The sequence below is a fragment of the Coturnix japonica genome, chromosome 1, assembly GCF_001577835.2.
Source record: "Coturnix japonica isolate 7356 chromosome 1, Coturnix japonica 2.1, whole genome shotgun sequence".
Classification (NCBI taxonomy): Eukaryota; Metazoa; Chordata; class Aves; order Galliformes; family Phasianidae; genus Coturnix; species Coturnix japonica.
Window position 1 is genome coordinate 78,211,228 of NC_029516.1, and position 23,440 is coordinate 78,234,667.

The window sequence follows — 23,440 nt, forward strand, 5'->3', positions numbered from 1 at the left end:
GTAACATCAAGTTTATTACATTCATCTCTGTGGGAGACACAGGTAAATTTGTTCACATACAGAGAGTTCAATCATGATCCCTGTAGGTATATATGAGCTATGACCACAGAGCTCTAAGGTGTACCAGCAGCTGTTTTGCCTTCCTCCCAGACTCTTCCCTGCACAACAAATGGTCCATGAAAGATGTTAAGTCAATGTGTATGTTTTTGGTGGTAAATAAAACCGACCTTCAGGAAAAACAATGGTCAGCATTACTCCCACATCTCTTAGCCATTTGCGAAACTGTTGATCTAACAAACAGAACTCCTCATCAGATAGTAAATAAAGAAGACAACCCCCCACCCCCTAACCCCCCCCCCCCCCCAAAGAAAATAAGCACATAATGATGACTTATTATTTACTTTGAGAGTGCAAACTGCAGTTGGGGTATCTAACTCATGGGCATTTTCAGGGAAACTCAGCATTTCTGTGCCTTTTGAAAATTCCCCTCACAATTTGTAACTAAGAGCTTAGACAGTGAGAAAAGAAGTGTCACGATCATCTGGATAAGTGAACTAAATGGTCCATCTTACTTCAGCAGCTCTGCACAAATTAGCCTGAGAAGACTGGTTTCGGGTCCCTCGTGAATAACGCCTTTACATCTACAAAGCAGGGATAATGACAGTGCCTAGTCTTACATATCATTTACAATCTATAGCACACAATGTACTTTACTAAGTACAGGAGTAATCCTTTGTGTGACCCACTCAAATATGGAGTCAGGAGTTCACAATTTATTCTCCTAAGAGGGGAATGGAAGTAGCAGCAAATTTCTTGATGGTTTTCTTTTTTTCCTATTGAAATGAAAAATTCTTGTTACACCAAATAATCCATACATTGATGCAGGTCCCAGAGTTGGTAAAAAAATGGCCAACGTGGCAAACCTTGAGGCTGGGGACTGCACATAAGCACATATTTAAAACCAGGAGTGCACCCTTTACTGCTGCATTCACCAAAGGCGAATGTCCAGCATGTCTGAAGTGCTATTTTGAACCGCATCTACTGGAGCTGGGCCAAGAGAGAAGAAAATTCCTGGCTCAGATGAGCTTTGCAACTTGCCCTCAGATATATAAATCCCAAGGCACCCCATCTAATTACAGTTTCAAGAGCAAAATATTGGAGGAAGTAGCTTTAAAAAGTACTGCCATCACTTTTACCGCATAGATTTTTATGAGCTCATCTCTGTCTGCAGGGTCAATACTTCCACCTAGAGGTGGCTTCCCATAAGAATGTCACATTTATGTTGATGCTTTTGTCAAGCCGTCCTGCAGAAATGAATGGACAGGAGTCTGGGGAAGGTTTGTGTCTAAAGTCAATTATCCATGTTTGGCAGAAGTTTTTCCTTCTTTTCTTTCTCTCTCTCTCTCTCTCTTTTTTTTTTTTTTTTTTCTCTTCAAGTTGTGACCTCTTATTTCCCTGTGATCCATTCACATTTCATTGTTAAAACCAACATACAGAATCAGTGCAAAACCCAGGCACAGACACAAGGCTCTGGTGGGTTATCCAAAGAAAACTGTTGGCAATAATAACAACAACAACAACAAAAAAAAAAAAAAAAAAAGATCAGAGAAAATTCTAATCAAAACTACTTTTAGGATCAAATCTTGTCTTTCTTGGCTTGCTGGCAAGCTAGAGGTAGTGTAAGGGGAGTTTTCTCCCTCTTTCATTGGTAATCACACCTGAAGCCTCTGCTTGGAAGGGGTGAAACCCTCTATCCAGCACAGTAGAAGACATCTGCAACGCTTTACCCTCAAGCACACTTTGAAAGTGTAGCTCAGGGCCCTCTGCACAGAGGTGAACTTTGCAGAGAGGTGTCACTTTGGTTCCTTTAGTACACACACATCTCTAAAAGTGCAGCAACCAGTTCTCCATACTTCAAGAAAACGTTAACAAAACATTTTTGCATTCAGTGATGTTGACTCTCTTTTCATGTGTCTGCCTTGTCCATACCACTTCTATTTATGTTTTTAGTTCAGATAATTTGTTTTTAATAACTTAATTTTGAACTTAATAACTGTGACAGTGCAGAGGCAAGCTGGTGAATGTACTTTTAAAATATAAAATGGTTTCATCTTAAAACTTTCCTTCTTGTTTTGAAATGCAATTGAAATTGCATTATTTCTGTATGGGAAATTAGTAACCACAGCCTGAACCTCTGATTAATCAGCTGAGGCAAATTTTGGGTCAGCTGTGGGAGCACAGGTGAGAGTAATTGAGCTGTGCTCCTGGAAGGGGTGGAGCTTGACTCCACCTCCTCTAGACCTCATTTAAGGGCTGACCACCACTAAGGCAGTATCTCTTGGAGATTGCTCCTTGATGGAGATTGCCTCAGCATTTCCTAGTGAAGGCTTCCATATCGGTGAGTTTTCCCTCTTTTGAATATCTGTCACCATCTTTGTTACCATCTCTGTATCGTTCCACCTTACAATTCTAAATTGTGAAAACCTTCAACTTCTGCACATTGCTTGGAATACCCAGAAAGCTTAGTCTGCCAAAACTTAGGAACTGTGTATAAAAGTTAAGATCGTATGGAAGTCAGTAGTGCAATCTTTTTTGGTTTTGGGGGATTATGAGTTTCTTATGAGTTATTCAGAATCTACCTGTGCTACCTTTGCAAAGGCTTTCTACAAAAAAACATCACGTCTGGGATTTGTGGAATTTAACTGATTGTATTTTTCCGAGAACCTTGATGGGAAATGTGCTGTAGTTACATCTCTATGTTTGAATTGCCATTCACTTTACCCAAATGTATCTAGCAAAATGATCTGGGTTCCCACAGCTCTCTTTGTGCAAAATTACTCTGTTAGCCTCTATTACAATTAGTTTGTAGTTTATGGAAAGAGACTGCCGATGATGGATGTGAAAGTGCTTTCTGTAAAATTCTGAACACTGGTGCAGACTGCCCAGAGAGGGGGTAAAGCCTCCTTCTGTGGCTTGTCAAGATCCATCTGGACTTTCCTGTGTGACCTGCTGTGAGGAACCTATGTTAGCAGGGAGGCGAAGTAGATGGTCTCCAGAGGTCCCTTCTAACCCTTACAGATTTGTGATTCTGAGATATCCAGAAGCTATGGTGTTTGCTCAGTTATGCTATCTTGATAGCTATTGTGATTGAATTAAAGGATGTCATGGTTTTGAACACCTTAAACTAGGAACACTCATCTTGGTGTAACAGTATTTTAGTATGGTTCTTCAAAGGAAAAGGGAAGAACTTCTTGATGAAACCTTGTTGAAACCTTTACTGGTTCACTTTGTTAGTTATCAGTGTAACAGCCTTAAAATCTACATCCTAAGTGATCATAGAATCATAAGATGGTTTGGGTTGGAAGGGACCTCAAGGCTCCAACTGTACTTCACCTCAACATGTGTATCAGTGCAAAAGCATGATGAACCTGTTTGTAGAGAGTTCTTCACATCTAAAGACACTTCACTATTTTGCCAGTACTAATCAGTGTTAATCAAATCAATCTTATAAATTAACAGATGAGAAATGCTTGGGTTTTTTATTTACTTATTTATTTTAAGCTCAACAAGTACTGTTTTGTTGTTTTGTCCAAGGACAGCAGAGGTCCATATACCATAACTCAGTCCTTGCCACGCTACCTCTGCAAGCTGCCATTAGCAGCAAAGTTCTCACTGTGTCCAAAGCCAGTGCAGTGCACACCCAAGCCACTGCTGGAAGGATGCTGACAGCCTGACATGATGGGACAGCCTGTATCTTGGCAAAAGACCATTTACTGAGCACCCCAGAAGAGTCTTACTGCCTGGCAAGGTAGCCTGCCCTCACTGATTTCAGCATGAGGAAGTGAAGCTCTCCATGATGATTCCAGGTCAAATGCAAGGAAAACTGATGGAAAAAAAGCGAGTTCTTAAGTACGTCTTATACTACCTTTTAAACCTGAGAGTGATTTGTCACTCCTCATCCATAAGACCCTGCCCCAAATCTTTAATGGCACCTAACTTGAGGTTGGGTGTGAAAAAAGTTTCCTTTCAGAAAGAGAGGTGAGGCGCTGGAACAGGCAGTCCCAACAGGAGGTGGGGTCACCATTCCTGTCAGTACTCAAGAAACATTTATGTATGGCACTGAGGAACACTGTTAGTGGGCTTGGTGGGAATGGGTTAGCCTTGGACTCGATGATTTTGGAGGTCTTTCCCAACCTTAATAATTCGATGATCTGAAGCAAAGACAGAGTTAATGGTCCACAGTTACACTGAGTTTTGAAGTGTACTGTGGGCAAATGAAACAAGCCTTATAGATAGCAGGGGTGAAACACAAATTCCTAACTTAAAAATCCATCTCAGGAAAAAAAAGAAACAAGGCATGATCACATGGAAAAAAAAAAAATTGTTATTACTATGTGTTTTTAAAATATTCTGTTATGAACAAAGGAAGTTGATAGTTAACCACACAATGCATTAGGTAGTAGGGAGGGTGTGAATGAGGAAGATTAAGGGTTGTAGAAACACAGTGGCACAACTTTTCAGCTGATTTGTATGCATGTCCCAATGTTTTTACCCAGGCTTCTTTCTCTATTTTTCATTTTCATTTTTTTTAAAGAAAACATGTTGGATGCAATCCTGGTCTCTCTGAGATGAATGGAGAGGAACATTGACTCACTGTGTGTGGGCACTGTGGAAGAGTTTGTTTTTTTTCCCAAGCAGAATTTAAATAACAGGCTAGATGGACCAGTGTAGTGAAAGACGGCCGAGACTGCCGTGTAAAAGAAGTTGGCGGTGTTGTGATTTGTTTTAAAAAAGAAACTAGGGCAGAAAAAAATTGTAGGTGGTTTGCTACTTCATGGAGGGTTGGGAAATGGGAGGGTGGGAGCAGCCATTTTGGAAAGCTGGCTGAATAGGATGTAACCATCATTAACTGGTCACAGCACTGACATGGGAAGCTGGAGGGCTTCGTTTTAGTGCCAAATAAAGGTTCATGTCAGGCAAACAATTTTGCCTGTGTTATTTTCTCTGGGCCCGTTCCCTGTGGCTCTCTCTTAGGACTGTCCCATAGAGCAATGTTTCTGACTGTTTCTCATAGCTTAGTTACAAAGTCCAAATTCTTTTAGACCTATTCTTCTTCCCCCTTGTGGTCACACAGGTGAGCTTCTGTCTGCTGGATCATGCCACACAGCAGCAGTCAAATGGCCACTCAGATTTCAGCACTGCCACCTCTGTTCAACTATGCGGCTCCAACCATGGCAGCGCATGTAATGTGCACACAGTCTTCAGGGCATTTCTCCTGGTGATGTTTACTTGGAGCAGACCTTGGCAATACTCTGCAGCAGGGATTTGCACATGCGCTTTCAGCAAAATTGTATGATGTATTAACTGTCCAGTTTTTACACCGTCCTCCTAAAGAACAAACCATAAGTAATGAATAGGAATGGCAGGCATTCACCAACACTAAATGTTATTCAGACCATAAAATCCAAACAGAAACAACAAAGAAATATTCTGCTACATAATTACAACTAGAAATATTTCCAGCATCCAACCACGTGAAGCAGCATCAATAATGAGAGCAAGTGCACAAGAGAGTATAAAAATTAATAAATATTCACTTACAAACTGGCTATTGAATAAATGTCTCTTCAAGTGAGGCTGAAGATTTGCTGGTTAAGTCATCGGCCCATGATTTGGCTGAGCCATAGACAAAGCTGCTGAGTAGGTGATGTGCTGAAGACAGTTTATACTTTGCTCTTAGAACCCAGTTTTAGAGCACAGTGCTTTCTGCAAGCCACTGAGTGAGAAGAACTTCCTTGCAACATTGTCCAACATTTTGACTCTACCAGACTGTATTTGCCTCATCCTTCAAATGAGTGGAAAGTTGTGTCTTGTGCTCCAGATCCCATGTTTTCCATATGCCTAAGGATTAGATCTTGTAACAGAGCAGAACTTGGCCAACTGGAAATTATTAAATATTTTAGAATACACTGACATTGTGACAATTTACTGATACCCTGCACTGGATCTGTGCACTTTGTACAACCACAACAGTAGTTACAAACTTTTGTTTCTTTATCAATATGTAAAAAAACAACAACACAATCTTGCTAATTTAACTTCACTGCATTAATGCCAGAAACCTCCTTCTGTTGTTAGGTTAGCAACCACATCTCTTCAACTTCTAGCAGAATAAGGTGTGTTCAATTTATCCAGGTTCCAGCAAGTCACCTTCCAAGAAATGGTAGATTTTTTTCACCACATCTAGAAGAAATGCAATTCCTTTATCATAAAACATAGACAGGTCTGTGTCTTAGAGATTACTGCTGTGTTGATCTCTGCACTTTGATATAAATACATATATCCATTCTAAAAGAGATGTGGGAAAAGATCCTTAGCAGTTTTAAAACATTCTAGCTCTGTTGATTTCAGTGGAGTTGTGTTAGTTTATATCAATTGCATGTCTAGCCTTTCATCTCTAGTGCTTTCTTCACAGATAGGAGTAGAAAATAAGTACAGAAAACACAAGAGAGACCTAATCTCTGAAACTGAGTATTAGTCATGATTACAAAGACCTGAAACACTGATCTTATTTCTAGTGGTTTCTAAAGTTTCCCTGGGATTATTTTTTATTTTCCCAGTTTGGATTAGATACAGGTGCAGAGGATCTAAATCATATCTTTAAAGGTCTCTCAGATTCAACATCTAAAGGCTTATCAGTTGGTGGGGCAGAAGTCATCAAGTAACCGATACCTTAAATGTAAGAAAGAATTCTCATGATAGAATTTTTTGAACAACACAAACTAATTGTTATTTCAGGAAATTTTAACTAAAGAAAAATGTATCCCTGAAAAAAAAACAACCTAATTTAATTCCTAATGGTAAAGCCTCTTAGTTCAACTGTTTAATTCCCTTTTAGTAATTTACAGATCTTTCCCTGGAGAAGTTTATGTGAGCTGACCAGAGTGATCTTAGTATGAGATGAGGTGAACTTTCTGATATTCTCAATTAACTGTTCTGTGCCCATTGGTCTGTGCCCAACGAGAGCTTGCTTGAAACAGAACACTGAAAAATAGAAAACAATTATCACTGTACCTTAGTTGGTAAACACAATTTGTTTTGTAAACCCATTCTTCCTCCTTCCTTATAGAGCCACATGCAGTTTTCTGGCTTTTTGCTGGAGATTTGAGATGGTGGATACAGAGAATGGAGGACCACTTTGGACACCAAACCCCATGCATTAAAATCACAGTCTGTCCTGGCTATTGTCATTGCCTGCTTATCCCATCTCCTCCACAAATCTGGCTTTTCCATTTTACCACTGGAAATCTTTCATTAATGAGTGCTCTAGGAGATGCCCTACGTCTGACAGCATTCTGCTATACTTCAGCAGTGAATCAGAGGGAGAATCAGTAAGAAGTAATTTTTTATTAAAGAATACAGCATCTTTTTTATTTCTATGAACATTTTGGATGATAATAAGGAAGGTGGATGCCCTCACCTGTCTTCCCAGAGTCCTCAAAAATGACGGGTGTAGGTCAGAAGAGGAAGGACAATGAGCTGGTTCTAACATTTCTCCTCTTTTTCTCCTTGAGAGAAAGAAATGTGCTGTCTGACTTCTCTTTTCCTAGAGAGGTAAATAGGATGATTTCAAGTGTAAATGGGGAAATCTTGGCAGTTTAAATGAAAACTGTAGAAGTTAATGTTTTAGAAAGTCAATCAATTGGACTAGTCTCACTGTCAATAAATATAATCAATCTAAAGCATTAGCTAAACCATGACAAGAAGAGTGCTCTGAGCAAATAGGTCTCAATAAAAAGGCTGTTCTTAAAATGTGAAATTCCTCGTGTAGTTTTGTAGAAGAGAACACACAGCAAACAACCATAAATCCAGTCAGTAGGTCAAGTTAAGACTGAGTTAATTACTTTCTGATAGAAAATCTAGTAAGAGTATAATGTAATTCTTGGTCAAAAAGGAGCAAATTCTTCAGAGACAAATTTAAGTTCCCTTGTGCATGTATGTTATATGACATCTGTGGAGATTATCTGAAGACATTTAAAAAGAAATTCAGTATTTTGCGTTAATATTTTCAAGATACTGCTGGAGATTATTTTCACCAAGACTGTAAATTGCGGAACAGTTCCATGACAAGTAACCTATTTCTTTTTCTGGATACTTGGACAAATTCAGTGATGAAGTTTTGGTAATGTAACGAGCATATCAACAGCTTCTGGTCTCCCTTACAGAATATCTGGTGTCACCACACTAAGTGAAGCACAGTCATTTCTGGGAAGTAATTGGTATGAGTTCTAATACCTTCAACTTAATATTTTTTCAGACTAATTTCTGGCCAGCTCACTAATGCCTGTGAATACCTGCCCTACTACTTTTCTTTCCTATATTTGGTTGGTCTTCTTCACCCTGTGTTTTCTGCCTGAATTTCCTTGTAAGAAAAAAAGAGAGCTTGTCTGAAGAGAGATTCATCATTTGTAAATTCAGAGACCTACAAGTCATAGGTATCTACATCCATCTACAAATTTCTCCTTACATTCAGCGGAGGAAAACAAGCACTTATAGGATATGATTCATATGACCTATTTTAGACCTACTCTAGATGGAATGAATCACAGCCTAGATGTGTCTATTTTTCCATCCATGGACTCAAAGGAATCCTAGAGTGATTTGTTCTGCTGTGGGTATCTGCAGTCTAGATGCCTATATCACAGATATCTACATAACATCAGATTAATCCTATCATCTGTGATTGAAACCTTTGCTGTAACAGCATCTTAGGTTTCCAGAGGCATAGCTCTTATTTTCTGGTGAAGGCATTCATTTTGTTGAAGCTGGCTTTCATTGGTATCCAAGACTCTTCTTCATTCCCAAATAGTCTTTGGTGTTAAAAGGAAGGTGGTTGTACCTTTTTATGTCTTTTCTTTTGTGAAATTGCTTCTTAGATATGCTTTGCCTTTTTACCTCCTTCATTCTTCATTTTAGCAACACTGCTGATAATAAACACTGGAAAGAAAGGGTAAAAGGAAATCTTCTTCTTCATCCAAGGGTTGAGTAAAAAACTGCGATAAAGTCAGAGAGGTGCTGGTCTGTTTGCACTATATTAGATGTAAGGAATTTGTGCTGGAGTTTTGGCTTTCTGTTCTAAAATATAATTGCTCTTTAACAGTGTTTTGAGAGTAAGAAGAAAGGGCTATCCGTGATTTCTTATGGTTCTCCATTTTCTGAATACTGAATTTCTTACTTAAAGAGATGCATCCTAGTATGGCAATCTTTTTAATGTGTTGGATCAAAGTTTGTGTACTAATGAACATAAATGCATCATAGGTCAATACTGTATTTCACAAAATCTAAACTACGCTGATGATGGAGACCCTGCAATAAAGGTAAGAAGAGAACTCAGTAATACAGCAAATCATAAAATATTCTAATTTGGAAGAGACATGCATGGATCACTGAATCCAGCTCCTGGCACAACAGGGGATCTTCCAGAATCTAAACACTACTTTTAAGTGGTCTTAACAAGGAGTATTTTTAAGATGTTCTACAAATTTGAATGAAATTAAGTTTGACCAAGAGTCAATACTCAGTTTAAATCGTATTTAGACAATCTAAATAGTATTTAGATACAGATAAGGAATGTAAAAGGGAGTTTACTTTGCACCTGTGTTCATTTGGTTAATAAGGAATATTATAGCTTAGCTTACTTAGTACAGCAAGTGTAGGCTGTTGAGGCACAGGCTCAGAAGAATGTAAAACTTACAAGGCAGTTTATCCTGGAGAACAATGCTGGTATGGAAAATAAATGGTCCAAAAAGTAGCTATGAGTAAGCTGACAACAGACAATTTCCACCTGGTGGATAAGAGAGGATCTGGAGCAACCTTCTGGAAGGAAGGCACAAGGAAAAAAGGTGCCTATATTAAATCTGCACATTTATAAAAGGGGTTGTAAGATCTGCTGGCCTGTAAAAGAAGGGTCGTACACAGATTTTTACACAAAGCAAGGTGCTGAACACATTAGTGAAACCCAAATGATTTTTGTTTGTTGCAGCCTTCAGAGTACTTTGCTGGTCCACCAGTGACCTCGGAGGAAAGGAAACTCTGTTTTCAGCTGACAGTGGTCTGATATGGCATCTATCTGAAAGCTCACAATGGCCATGTGTATGGGAAATCACAGGTTGAACCTCTAATTAATCAGCTGAGGCAAGTGTTGGGTCAGCTGTGGGAGCACAGGTGAGGGTAATTGAGCTGTGCTCCTGGAAGGGGTGGAGCTCGACTCCACTTCCTCTAAGTCCTCATTTAAGGGCTGACCACCACTGAGGCAGCGTCTCTTGGAGATTGCTCACCAGGGGAGACTGCCTCAGCTTTTCGGTCAAGGTGTCAACGTTGGTGAGTTTTCCTTTACTAATAACCTTTGACTATCTACCATCATCTTTGTTAACATCTTTATATTAGCCACCCTTACACCATGCAACTTAATTAGTTTTTATATAATGTGCTGCCTAGAGAATAGATTTGAATGCAAAGCCGTGCACTAAGATTTCTATTCCAGCATTAACAGCCACACTACATAGATGATGTACTGCAATTTCCATCTCTGAGCATTTCCTTGTGTACTTTCTCTCTTTATCTTCTCTCTATACCTCCTCCCTAGTAAGAGAGCAAGACAGATCTGCTCACCAGCACTCAGATATGCTCACAAAAGGAACAGTGGGGCTGATCACACCTTCTGTACAGAAAATGGATCCATTAAAATGACTAATTTTGCAAAGGTTGTGTTAGTGCTCAGGATTATTGCTCTTTATCTGTCTTTCCTTGCCATTTACCTTACCTTTTTTTCCCTTGTGTTTAGGGATTAATTTGCTCTCACAGCATAGGGCCTTGTTTTGCAGGAATGTGGTGGCTGTGTTACTGGAAATAAAGCTGGTCTGACACGGATGGTTGGCATATTAATCAACAAAACTTATTTTGGCACATACCTGCAGATTTGGAACAAGCGAAAGGTAGCATGAATTTGACATTGTTTCAATGAATTATTGAATGACTGCATTACTTTCTGGTGGAAAACACATTCTTCTCATATTTTAACCCATTTCTTTTATTTTAAGGTGGTTTATTTATGTAAAAGAAATGTTAACATAATGGAAGAAACCCTCAATTCCTGAATGAGGTGTTCTGAGTGGGTTCATATGAGATGCGCTTTTAATATAGTTCTCTCCAATTTTCTTACTTTATTTTAATATTTTGAATGACAAAGAAGCCCAGCAGTGTTCAGCTGTAAGAGCTCTCATGCACCCTGCACAGGCCAGCAGGCCAGTGATCGCAAACTGTAGTATTTCATCCCGCTTCTGTTTGAGCAAATACAATTAAAGGACAAAGTGAGATACAAGACAATGGCAAATCAGCCTTTTGATGTTAAGTGTGATACCTGCACACCTCCTGCATTGTTTCACCAGGAGCCCAGCAGCCAGAAGTGACATAGCTGGCCTCTAGAGGTAGTCTTCTGTAGTGTAATTCTGAGGCTGAAACAGATTATCGCAGAGTACCTGGGAATTATAACCACTATCACTTTAATTCCTTCCATTTGCTGCAGTGAGTAGATTTAGGTACAGCAAAGAATGTGGTCTGCCATTATGTCCTGCATAGGAATTTCCTATTTGTTATCTTTTGCCCTAAGGGAGAGACAGCAGCAGAGTTTTAGTAGGTATTGGGAGCAACAGGCTGATAGCAAAAAAATTCATCATCTGGTCTTCATGTCCTAAAACAAAAGTCACTGCCTAAAACATAATGTTTATGTTTTAACTGAGTTCCTAGAAAACCTGCTTCAATTTCTGCTCTGTTCTCTTATAAAAAATAAAATAAAAGGGAAGGTGCACATTGTGGAAAATGTGCCAGAGGACTTTGGTTGATGTGAAAAGGCTGGATCATCTTGAGCTGCAAACATGCAACTTCATTTGAAAAAATGCATGAGGAATTATGTGGCATAATTACATGGTCTATCCAGGTAATTGCATGTGAAATTGAGCATGCTGTCAGGTGCTGATGAGATTTACAGCTACACATACCTTTTTGTGTGTGTGATTGCATTGATCAAGATATTTTAAATATGCTCTAATAACAAGGACTGTTCGATCGTGTGGTATAAATTGCCCACAGCCAGGTGAAAATTGTAACACTGCAGCATAAGGCCTTTCCATTGCTGATATTTTCAAGCAGAAATTGAAACTGTTGCTCCAGCTACTGCATGAAAAGCTGCCTAGTGATGATTTGCTTCTCTTGTGCCAGTGGAAATCAGGAATAAAAAGGAGAAATCAGGAAAATCGCTGAGGTCCTGCTACCACTGTCACGTGTCTGTAGACTGCACACAGAATGACAGATACAGCGTGCAATGTACAGTCTGGGTATCTGGTGCTGACTTATCAGAGCGATATACAGATGGTTATCCCATTGCCTCAGGCAGGGAGCAGGAGGAAGGCCTGGTAGACCTGCCTCAGTGGGTTTTCGCTTTGTTGGAGACTACTGGACTGCTTCAGAAAGCTGCTGCCCTTCTTATGTTGGTGTCTCATGTGGGAATTCCATGAGACAGGCTCAGTTCAAGGCTAGGTGCTTCTGCACAAGTCCTGCAGAAGCCACTGTCCACAAAGAACCTGCAGCCTTACCTGCTTCCCAGTAGTAGGGCCCATCTACAACAAGTGTGTCTCAGGGGCCTAGCTGCCTGCATACATAGGCTGCAGGTCCCACTGAAAGGCAATGGCTGGTTTATGATACTGACACCTACTCACATTAAAGAAATAACTGATTAGCAAAATGATTTATTCCTACTGCCTCACAGTTGTCTCTCCTTTCACCAAAAATAATATATTAGCACCAAAATCTTTGGCTGATTTCTTCCTACTGGCTACAGTAATAATGGAATTAGCCAGAATGTGAGCATAATTGAAAACTCTTTTGAATAAAATCATCTCATTCAGACATACCAGTTCTAGGAAGCCAGGCTAATGTTATGATTATGGTAGGAGTCTAGAAGTCCAAGGGTGCTTAGTGCTATCCCTGATTTGCCTACTGACTTGTTTTATGACTTAAGAAGCAATTTAACTTTACTGTGACTCATCTCCTTCAGCAAAAAGATGGATAAGATAATGTTTGTTTATTTCAATAAGGTCTCAAGTGGCTTAAAAGGGTTTAATTAACTTCCATCAAACAATCTAGAATGGTAATAATGCATAGTGTTAATACTACTACAATAATACTAAAAAATAAGAAGTGGGAGGTCTTAGAAGATTTATGTTAAAAGACGATGTAAATGGGAGGGAGAGACACTGTGAGCAGCAGAAGACAACATGCTGAATCTATTCTTGACCAAGGCAAGCTAGAATTTGTGTATTTATTTATCAGTGAACCTTGCATCTTTTAATTTCTTCTTGCCTAATTCATTCCAGTTAGTTGGGGAATGTTTACAACTGTTCTCATGAAATTCTATTCATATCTCTCACTATTTCAAATGTGCCAGTCTCAAGTATGGGTACGTCTTCTGAAGTCAGTTCTTTAAAGAATATCTTACATTGTTAATACACCCAAGACATAGTGAATGCTTAGGACCATACCACCTTGCACAAGAGCACAACCTACCCCAGCCAGCATAACTATTTTTCTAACTTAGGTGACAACAGGTTGCACTGGTGCTGCTGAAAGTAAATCCAGAGTAAATCACTACAATTTACCTGAAGATAACTGAGATACATCAGTCTATGACAGCTGAAGCTCTGGACCTTCTATAATTAAAAATGTCATTGGTGTCAAGAAAAGCACTCTGAACCTACACTTATCTGTGTACTTTAAACCAAAAAATCCAGTCCTTTGTACAACTGTGAACAAGTACTTGTGGGGAGATTTGATACTTGCTGTCATGAATGTCATCAACGTTTCTCTGTAGCTTCTCAAGGACAGCACAAAGCCAAAGACCTTTAGGCTACAATATCCAGCTCTTTCCATGAGTGGGCTGGGAGCAAGCAGTATTCTGAAGGCAGAACTTTGGAGTGCTGGTGTTAATTGCCAAGTTATCATTTAAGTTTGTTGGTGTTTTCTGAGGACATTAAGGTAATTATGTCACCATATTTACACTTACTTCCATAATGAATGCAGGCTGAAATTAGTCTTGTTTGAAAGATCTGCAAGAGCACAAACTGAAAATGACCATCTTTCTCTGGGCAGCTGACCACTTTCACCCCCATTTCAACAGTAAGTTAATTAAACCAAAGTTTAAGAATAGAACAGAAATATTGCAGAGAGAAAACACTTATCAACCCTCATTTATGGAATGATTGTTTGCCTCTGTCATGGTGATAAACCTTCTATATAATAAAACAGATTGCTCATTCCTCTGTGAAGAAGCTGTTTCTCTTCCAAATATTAGTTGTTTTTAATTAGTCTCTATAGGTCCCCCAGTGTGACTCTAGGTCTCATTCGTATGTAACTTCCACAGTTTTCCTTGGTGCTTTTATTACAGAGTCAGTAAGTGGCTGTTTCTAAGTATTGTTCCTGGGGAACTTGTGGCAACATTTTCAAAATCACCTAAGAGCCCAAGTTCCATTTTCAGCAGTGAGCGAGGTGCCAAGGCTCCAACTGGAGCAGCTCCCAGGCAGCCAGGCTGTCATTGCAGCATGGGCTGGGCAACAGCTGCAGCCCACCATTACGGTGGGGCACACATGTCCCTTTTTTGGTCACACTGATCTGTTAAATGGAAATTCATGCTCATAGAGCCCTCTGGATGTCTCCCACCTCATCTGAATTCATTCAGTATCCCTATGGCAACTACAGCAATTGCTCACTTGGAATAGTCATCTTAGGATAACATTATATCGTTCCTTTTTTAAAGTGACTTAGCAATTTAAAATAAAACAGTAAAGCAGCATCAAGAACAAAAGAACTCTACAGAGACTACCTACAACTACGTAACAGGACAGTAGATGTCTACAGACTTCTCTTCCAATGAAACAACTGGACTCAGCAAAAACCTACAGCCTTCTCTCAGTCAGCTCAGCACTTTTCCTTGGCACTGATTACAATGGGGAGAGGGAGAAACAATCTTAAATCAGAAAGAAACCTCAAAAGTTACATTTGTGTAGTTGCTTCTATTAGGGTCAGTGCTTCTGAGGTCTCCAATTTCTAGCATCATTCTCTTGAAAGGGTTCTGCATCTGTGAAGTGAAATTCTCTCTTGTAGGCTATAAATGGCAGTGAAAATTATACAGTGAAGGGCTTGGTAAACATTGGGATATATTTATTTTTTATGTCTGATTATTGCTTAATATCCATATCAGGTGTTGACCAGAGGCTGTGGTAGTTGCTTTCACCAAGTACTGCAAAGTATATAGACTGTACGTTGGTAAAGATTTGATTGGTATCCAGGTGGTTTTCATGTCGCCATTGGCTGCCATTTCATGGAAGACATTTGTTAAAATTCCCAAGTCTTTGTGGTTGTCAGAGGTTTATGGTGTTTCAGTTTGAAAATACCAAGCTCAATCCTCAGTGTCAGCAAAGGTAGGGTTAGTCACACCACCTCAAGGACTTTACACCATGTTAAATCCAACTTGATCACTTTTGGAGTGGGCTAAGTCAAATGATTAAGTCATGCAATACTTCTGTGGAGCCTTCATTTAATCTTTGAGTGCAGGTATCAAAAACTACTGACAATTTGGTTTTTAAGATGCACTTTTGAAGTTGATTTGCTTGGATTGCCACGTTTAGATTGCACTCACCTGCAGTCTGCTCAGCTTTCAAGTTCGACACTAACACATGGACATGTAACAGGTCGCAAAAGTCTAAGCTTAGGTTAGAGGTTGGGAGATTTTTAAACAGTGGTGTATTCAAGCTTGAGAAATTGTGGCTTTCTGCAATACACTTATCTTTGTAAGACAACAACATCTGGCTATAGGCTTGCTAAATGCTACTTTAGGATCAAGAAATGAGTTGAAGTTTCCACATTAAGCACCCAAAAGTGGCTTATGGGAAAAAAGAACCTTATATATATGTGAGGCAGTGATTGTGGCAAGACACTCAGAGACAGGCAGATAAAACTCTTCTTTCTTTCATGTAAAAGAAGTCCTTTCCATCCTAGAAAGAGGGGAAAAGGAAAAGAAAGAGAAAAAGAAAGAGAAAAAGAAAACAAAGAAAAAAGAAATCTGTCATTGCAATTTTAAAAACTTTGAGCATTTTGAGCCACCCTAAGATTTGTTCCCCATCCAAACCATGTAAGGAATCTTTTTTCTGCCTGTGTTTATATACATCCAATCACACAAATACTTCTTTAAAACTTACTGAAATAAGACAGCTGAGATGAAGTGTGTCCTTTCTGAAGCAGCGGCTAACTGCTGATTTCAGTGTGTCATTTATGTCTTGAGATCAAAACGCCTGATTTCAATGAACTGGGAGAACAGTATTTGCTATCAGCGGAAACAGTAACTCCCCTTTTGGTTTATTAGGGATGTCTCTTTCTGTGGAATTAAGAGCAAGAGGAATTGTAGAAGGTAGGAACAGCAATCAGATTTTCTACTAATAATGTAGGAAGCCAAGTGGCATAAGCATTCAGATATAATGACATGAAAATCTGAAGATACAAACTTAGACTGAGAATAATAGAAGCACAATTTGCTTAATTCACAATTGAGAGATGTTGAAAATTGTTAGCTATTTCACATATTAACTTTTATTACTTCTTACACACAAACATCAAATGTTACAAAATAGAAGTACACACTTTGCAAGTTAACTTTTCTAAGTCTATTGCATTTAATTAATTTCCTTTTTCACATATTTCCAAATGTTGGTTTTCAATGTGAGTCACAAAAATAAATCGGAAAAAAGAAATTTATATAGATGTATATATACTTTTAAAATCAACATATGTTCAATTAAATTGTATTTTGTAATGAGGTCGCCTCCTGCTTCAGAAGATTTCCTGAAAAATATACTTGTGTGGATGAATCACTTTAAGATTCAACAGTCAGTGGAAGTTGACAGAGGCTTTTCATATGAAATATTACACAACCTTCTGAACATCAAAATTATATGGCAGAAACTGTTCTATTGAGCACTACAGTCACTTTCCCAGGATTAGATCAATACATTTTCCATCAAAGAACAAAATCTGCTAAAACAACCAGAAAAAAATATGCAAGAAAATGTTATTTTTAATACAGCTAGCCATGTAACTCTACCACAGTACAAATAATTTCTTTATCAGGTTGGTTTTTCTTTGTTTCTTGTTTGTTTGTTTGTTTGTTTTGTTGAAGTAAACCACAGAATCACAGAATCGTAGGGGCTGGAAGTGACCTATAAAGATCGTCAAGTCCAACCCCCCTGCCAGAGCACTCTCCCAAGACAAGGTTTCACAGGTAAGCATTCAGGTGGGTCTTGAATGTCTCTAGAGAAGCAGACTCCACAGCCTCCTGGGCATCAGACTGATAGTTGCAATGATTGTAATAGGGCTGAAGAAATAAAGTAGTTGTTGAATGTGGTCTTTAGCCTGGATTGAAGAATGTGTTCAGTGTGTACAGACTTAAGATTATTTGAGGCTGGGATCCCTGAATGCTTAAATTAAATCTCATGGAGAGGAAAACAGGTGATAGCATTACTGGGGTTCTCCGATGTTCTAAATTTTCACATGGGAAAAGAAAGGGGAATAGTCATACCACATTACTTCAGGAACCTGAGTGCCTCTACCATAAGACAATCTCTTCAGATGCTGCTTGTAGACAGAGGAGCTGTGCAACCACAAAGAAAAAAACAGATTGCACCTAGGGTTGAGAGAAGCCTGGCCATCAGCCACAGGAGGAGCCTAAAGTAACTTAGTCTACACTGAATCCTCACATAATTTTACTTGTCCTGAGTCCATAATCTATTATTTACCTGGATTCAAAGGGTCTGATCACTTCACAAAAAGCTACAACAGAACTTAAACACCCTATTCATTTTTATTACAATCTTGTGCACATGTCCAATGGGATTCTCCTTGAAAAACATGCCCAAAATTTTGTTTTTGTCTCTGAATCAAAGTTCATAACTGGACAACACTGTCTCTTTCTTTGTTCTTCATTTCTTGCAGCAGGCCTAATCTGCTTTCTCACAGAAGAGACAGCCTCTCCTCTTTTCTTGGAGAAAGAAAAGGAGTAAGAGCTGTGGGACACCTTGTGAAGCAGCCACAGAAGAAAGCAGGATATGCAGTGCCTGCTGGCTCAGGGAAGTTTAACACAAAGCTGAGGCCTGAGCTTCCTGTGCCACATGTGTGATAAGTTTGTGTTGTTTACCCGAGCATTAATGTTCTGAGGAGGCACGCTCCTATTTCCTGATGAGCTGTCATCAGTAATATCAGTTTCCATCAGGTAGCTGAGTTTGAGTAGTTGCCGTGCTCAGCATCTGAGTACTGTGTTCTCTTCCAGCTAGGAGTTAAATTTTCTGACAGGAAGGACCAAGGCTGTTTTTGATCTTCTGCTAGTGCCAGCAATATCTTCAATTTCTTAGCTATCTTGCAGGCTCCCTGGAGGCAGGGAAAGGTACATTCTCTTTTCTTCTCAGAGATCACAGTGGCACATTCCTTCAGTAATGTCAAAGTCATCTACAAAACCCATTTTGGTGTCCAGGTCACACAGGCCACAGTGTGGTAGACTCGGTCCTCTGCTGACTTACACTTTTTCTCAGATTCTTACAAGAAAATGACAAGCCCTGAGCTTTCCCCCCTTCAGAAACACCAGGCAGGCTGTAGTTCACCGCAAGCACCCTTGCTCATGTCTCTTGTACTGTTTAGTCTTAGCCCACTAGCATCTTTGGAGGCACAGTCTGGTTCTGGTACAGGAGACTGTTCCTATCCTGAAGATTTATGCTGCCTTTTGCTTAGTCCCAGAGTACCAGGAAAAGGCAACATTTGTATTAAATTTTAATTCAGATGCTTTTCAACCATTTGTTTTTTTCAAAACTGGGAGGCATAGAGCTTTCTTTGTCTCCAGCCAACAGAGAAAATAAAATGGCCCCAACAGGTGCAGTAAGCAGCATCTCCAATCATCTCATAACTAAACGGGCACAAAGTAAATGTATTCAATAAATATTCCATTTTGACACATAGTACACATCTGTACCACAAGCAAACACTGTAGCCAAAGGGATGCTTACAAAAAGACTGACACAAAAGAAATAGCAAAGCATAAAATTATCACTCTCCTGAACACAGAGATTTTTGTACTTTGAATTTTTATATTATTTATTGACTACAATTCATGTGCTCTGTGCTGCTGAGAATTCATAGCCAGCCCTGGGATAAATATATTCGGAGTCATCTGGAATGATTTGGAGGCCCACTGGCAGTCAGTGGTTACTGGATGCTTTTAGTGGTGCTAGCTGTCTCCTGCCCTCCATGCAGCTAACTAGACAAGCCCCAGAGGCCATTTAGAGACTTTCCTGTTCAGATCAAAGGCTCTGCACCAGGCCTGCAAGGTGCTGGGAGCTCTATGTGAGAAGCTGGGATCCTTACTGGAACATAAGATTTCTTTGGACTAGGAGAGACGGTTACAGAGCGCAATACAATGTATTTTCAAGTAACACTGGCAGATGTAAACAGCTGAAAGGGAGTCTCCAAAGTAGTTTTCTACAGATATTTTTGTTCCTTTCCAGTGAATGAAGAATAAAACCAGTGAAAACCAGCAGCCCTATGTGGTTCAAACTGCTTCAGCCTTCACTCACACCTTAGTTAGGGAAAACTCAAGTAATCTTTGGCAAACCTGCAGCATCCAGTCAAGATTAGCAAGGAAAGAAAAAAATACTCACCTTATTCTCTTCTGTCTTCTCAAATTTGAAAGAATCTGGGCTGCTTGTTGTTATGAAACCCAGCCTTGTGTGGATTCCAAGCTGATGAGCATGGGTGCCTGAAAATATCAGAAATCTGTGGTTTAGCAGGAGGGATAGAGAGTGAACGGAGGAGCTATCCTGTTGATTTTGGAAGGAGTGGCAGAAGTTCCACTGACTTCAGTTGGGTAGGAGCCAGGTCCACCGGGCATAAAACTCCACTTGGCATCTCTTCCATCTTCCACATAAATACTGACAGGGGTCTTGCAGACAAAATGTAATTGATTGTGGAACTCAGGCATCACCCCAAAATTGGTCCTTTGTGGTAGAATTTACCCCTGTGTAAAGAGTCGGTATAAATAGGATTATGAGGGACTTGGAAGGTACATAAGCCCCGTTTTGTTCCTCTGCATAATTGAATTGCACCCTTGGAGAATAAGCAAGGAAGTCTGCTTCTTAATGGTTAGTTTTCTATTACAGCATGTGATGGACGAGTGTTTTCAAAATATTTTATAGGCATGTATGTGTTATATAACAAAAGGTATTAGTTGGTACTGGGGAACAGAACCTTGGATTTAGCCTGAGATGAGAAACAACTCTTAAACATTTTCATAAAATCTTTGGTTGAAACAAAGTTACCACAGCATTATATGGCTTCAACATCCCCCAGCACCACAACCATTTCCTATCAGCCTTTCATAGAGCTCAATGCAGAGGACAAAGATCAACAGGATGTGAGTAACAAACACCATGTACTGAGAAAGGATAAATGCTGACACAGAACTAGGATCCTTATTGTATAATCTCAGCACCTACAGACAGTGAGAAAATGAGGACTTCCTCACCTGAGAAATTTGTCATCTATCTGACAGTTTTACTAAAATATGACTTCACCATATATACAGAAGTGGGCTGGGACAGTTGGTATACTTCTTGCTACTGAGACATCATGATACAGAAACACTTGAGTTTCATAGGCTGTTATTCTCCACTCCACGTACACATACACACTTATTCAGAATGAACTCTTACAAAATGTCTCCAATAGCACAAAAGTCCTGCAGAATAAGGCAGTGAGTTCCAGTGACAACGTATGTACTCAGTTACTGCCTTGAGATCAAAATCAGCTGATCCCTACAAACCCCACTGTGGGGACGACAGTCTAACAGAATCACACCTTGTACTTCCTTTAGTGTCCCTGTAAAAGCTCTGAGTAAAGCAAGAGAATAGAAGAGATCAAAGCATTTTAAATAAGGGTTGGTGTGCTAACAAAAACAGCATCAATATTTCACCAGCTGGGTCATGTCTTGGTAAGAAGCTGAATGGTCCTAAAAGGGAAGGTAGTAACAGTACAATTTTCTTGGTGTCAAAGATGAGTAAAAACATAACAAAAATCCTTGGAGGAAGTTCATTATTATTCACAGCAGCAAGAAAATGCCCAGAAGTATTTGGGTCCTTTCATTTAGCCACTAATGTTGATTATAGAAAAGCTACTTTCGGGGAAGGAGACTACACCTCCACTACACCTGTTACTGGCTCTAAACCATAAAGGAGTATGGATGTGAATGAATTCATTTTTCCTTCATATTAAAGTGCTACTGAAGTTTCTTTTAGTCTAAGGAGATATTCTGAAATAAGGAACGCAATAAAATAATCTAATGGGAGAAACAGTGGGGACAGCAACTGAATGAAAAAATAAACAACCAAACACAGAAAAGAGATAAAATGAGAAGCAAAGATGGTGGAGATGAAAATAAAAGTGTGCCCCACATTCCTGTTTGGATGACCCTTGCAGGACCAGGGGTATTCCAGCCTTTCAGAAGATGGTGGAAAATCTCAGCAGAAATTAAAACACACGAATAGTCAGCAAGAGCTTTTTCACCACACAGTCAATGCTTATAATCAGAAATTTAACCAAGTTTACACAACAGCAATAATGACAAAAGAAATAATAATAATAAAACCCTAGCTTAGAACCACATACCTCCATAGCACAGCTTCCGTGCACAATGGATCCCTGCACACTCATCTTCCTATAAGTTATTTTCCTATAGGACTATGGACAGATGGGCCGTACCCAGAATTTGAAAGGTGAGGTGCTTGCTCTCCAGCCACCCTGCTGTTAGGAGCAGCGCAGGTTTGTAGCCTCCCAAGCACATGCTGTGTCCAACTGCTGAATGATTTAGAGGCACTGATGTTCAAAGCAGCTCAGCCAGCCACCTGTGAAACAAGGCTGGTCCATCTCACACCACTCTGAAGCCACTGCTGCCAGTTCCTTCGGATTGACATTTCCCTTGGAGAATTAATAATTGTAAAACATCTGGAGTTACTGAACTAGCAGATAGCTGAAGTGATTCTTGCCATAGCTTCTGGTATCTTTTTGCAGTCACAGTTTATATCACAGTACAGTCTGCGTTTCTCATTTGTATATTTCTTATTCTGATTTTACGTTTGATTGTTTTTCCTGTCCTATTCTGGAAACAAGATAAAACATTCTGGAAACAGGCTCACTGATTAAATGTTCAAATTCATAAGGTATGTATGTTGTAACACGCTGCTTCTTACGCTGAAAGATAATTTAGGTAAAACCACATTCATCCCTGCATGCACATGAAGAATCTCACAAACAAACCAGTGGAAGTATATTTTGTGTAACTTACCCTGGCAATAGCATACATTCAGACTTCCATGCTTACCCCATCTCCATGTATTTATCTATTTCTGCTTATAAACTTGTGTAATGTGAATAATGAAGCTCAGCCCAGTATTAATTCCATAAGTATTTTAACAGGCAGGTGGCACTGTGGAGACCTTGCTTGTGTTGGTGGGCATTTACTTAGTTCATTGTAACTGCTGAGAAAGAGCTTGCCAACACATATTATAGCTCCACAAACTAGCCACACACAATTGAGTTCTGCCTGTGTGTGGTTAGAGACCCCACAAAAAGCACTGCTATTTTCCTGAAAAGGAAAGCTGCATGTGGAATTTAGCAAAGCTGATATTTGTACCAGTACCATTTTCTTCTTGCCAGGAAGCTGGTTGGACACTTTTTGCTTGTTTGCTCATTGTTCTTGTTTATTTGTTTTTAAGAGAATATCCATGCAAGAATGTCATTTACAATTAAACTTCTTGTTTTGATAGTAATTGCAAACAGCTCAATGAAGGCAGACATTCTGCTTGCTTCATGTTGCCCAAGAAACATGACAATATTCTAAGGAAACTGATTCATTTGCAATTGAAAGGTAAAGGGATTCCTGTCAACCATAACTTGAAAGACTACAATGGTTTGTCCTTAAGGAAGTAACACTTTTCACATCAGTTAATGCTCTGTTTGGTAAGAAAAAGAAACAGAAGAGATTACACATCCACAATTCTTCTCCACTCCTCTATGCACATCTGTACCACCTGTACGTGTGGATGCAAAGATGCTGAGAACTAAATGATATCAGTCCTATTCAAACAGCAAAGGTTTTCTAACAGCCTCCTGCTGACTGACACTTATGTGATCCTTTCCCATAATTTCAAGATACTTTGATACTGGACCGTTTTTTACACAGCACTGCTAAATATGTACACCACTTTGTGAGGGAAGATGGGGAGTGCTTCTTTCTATGTAT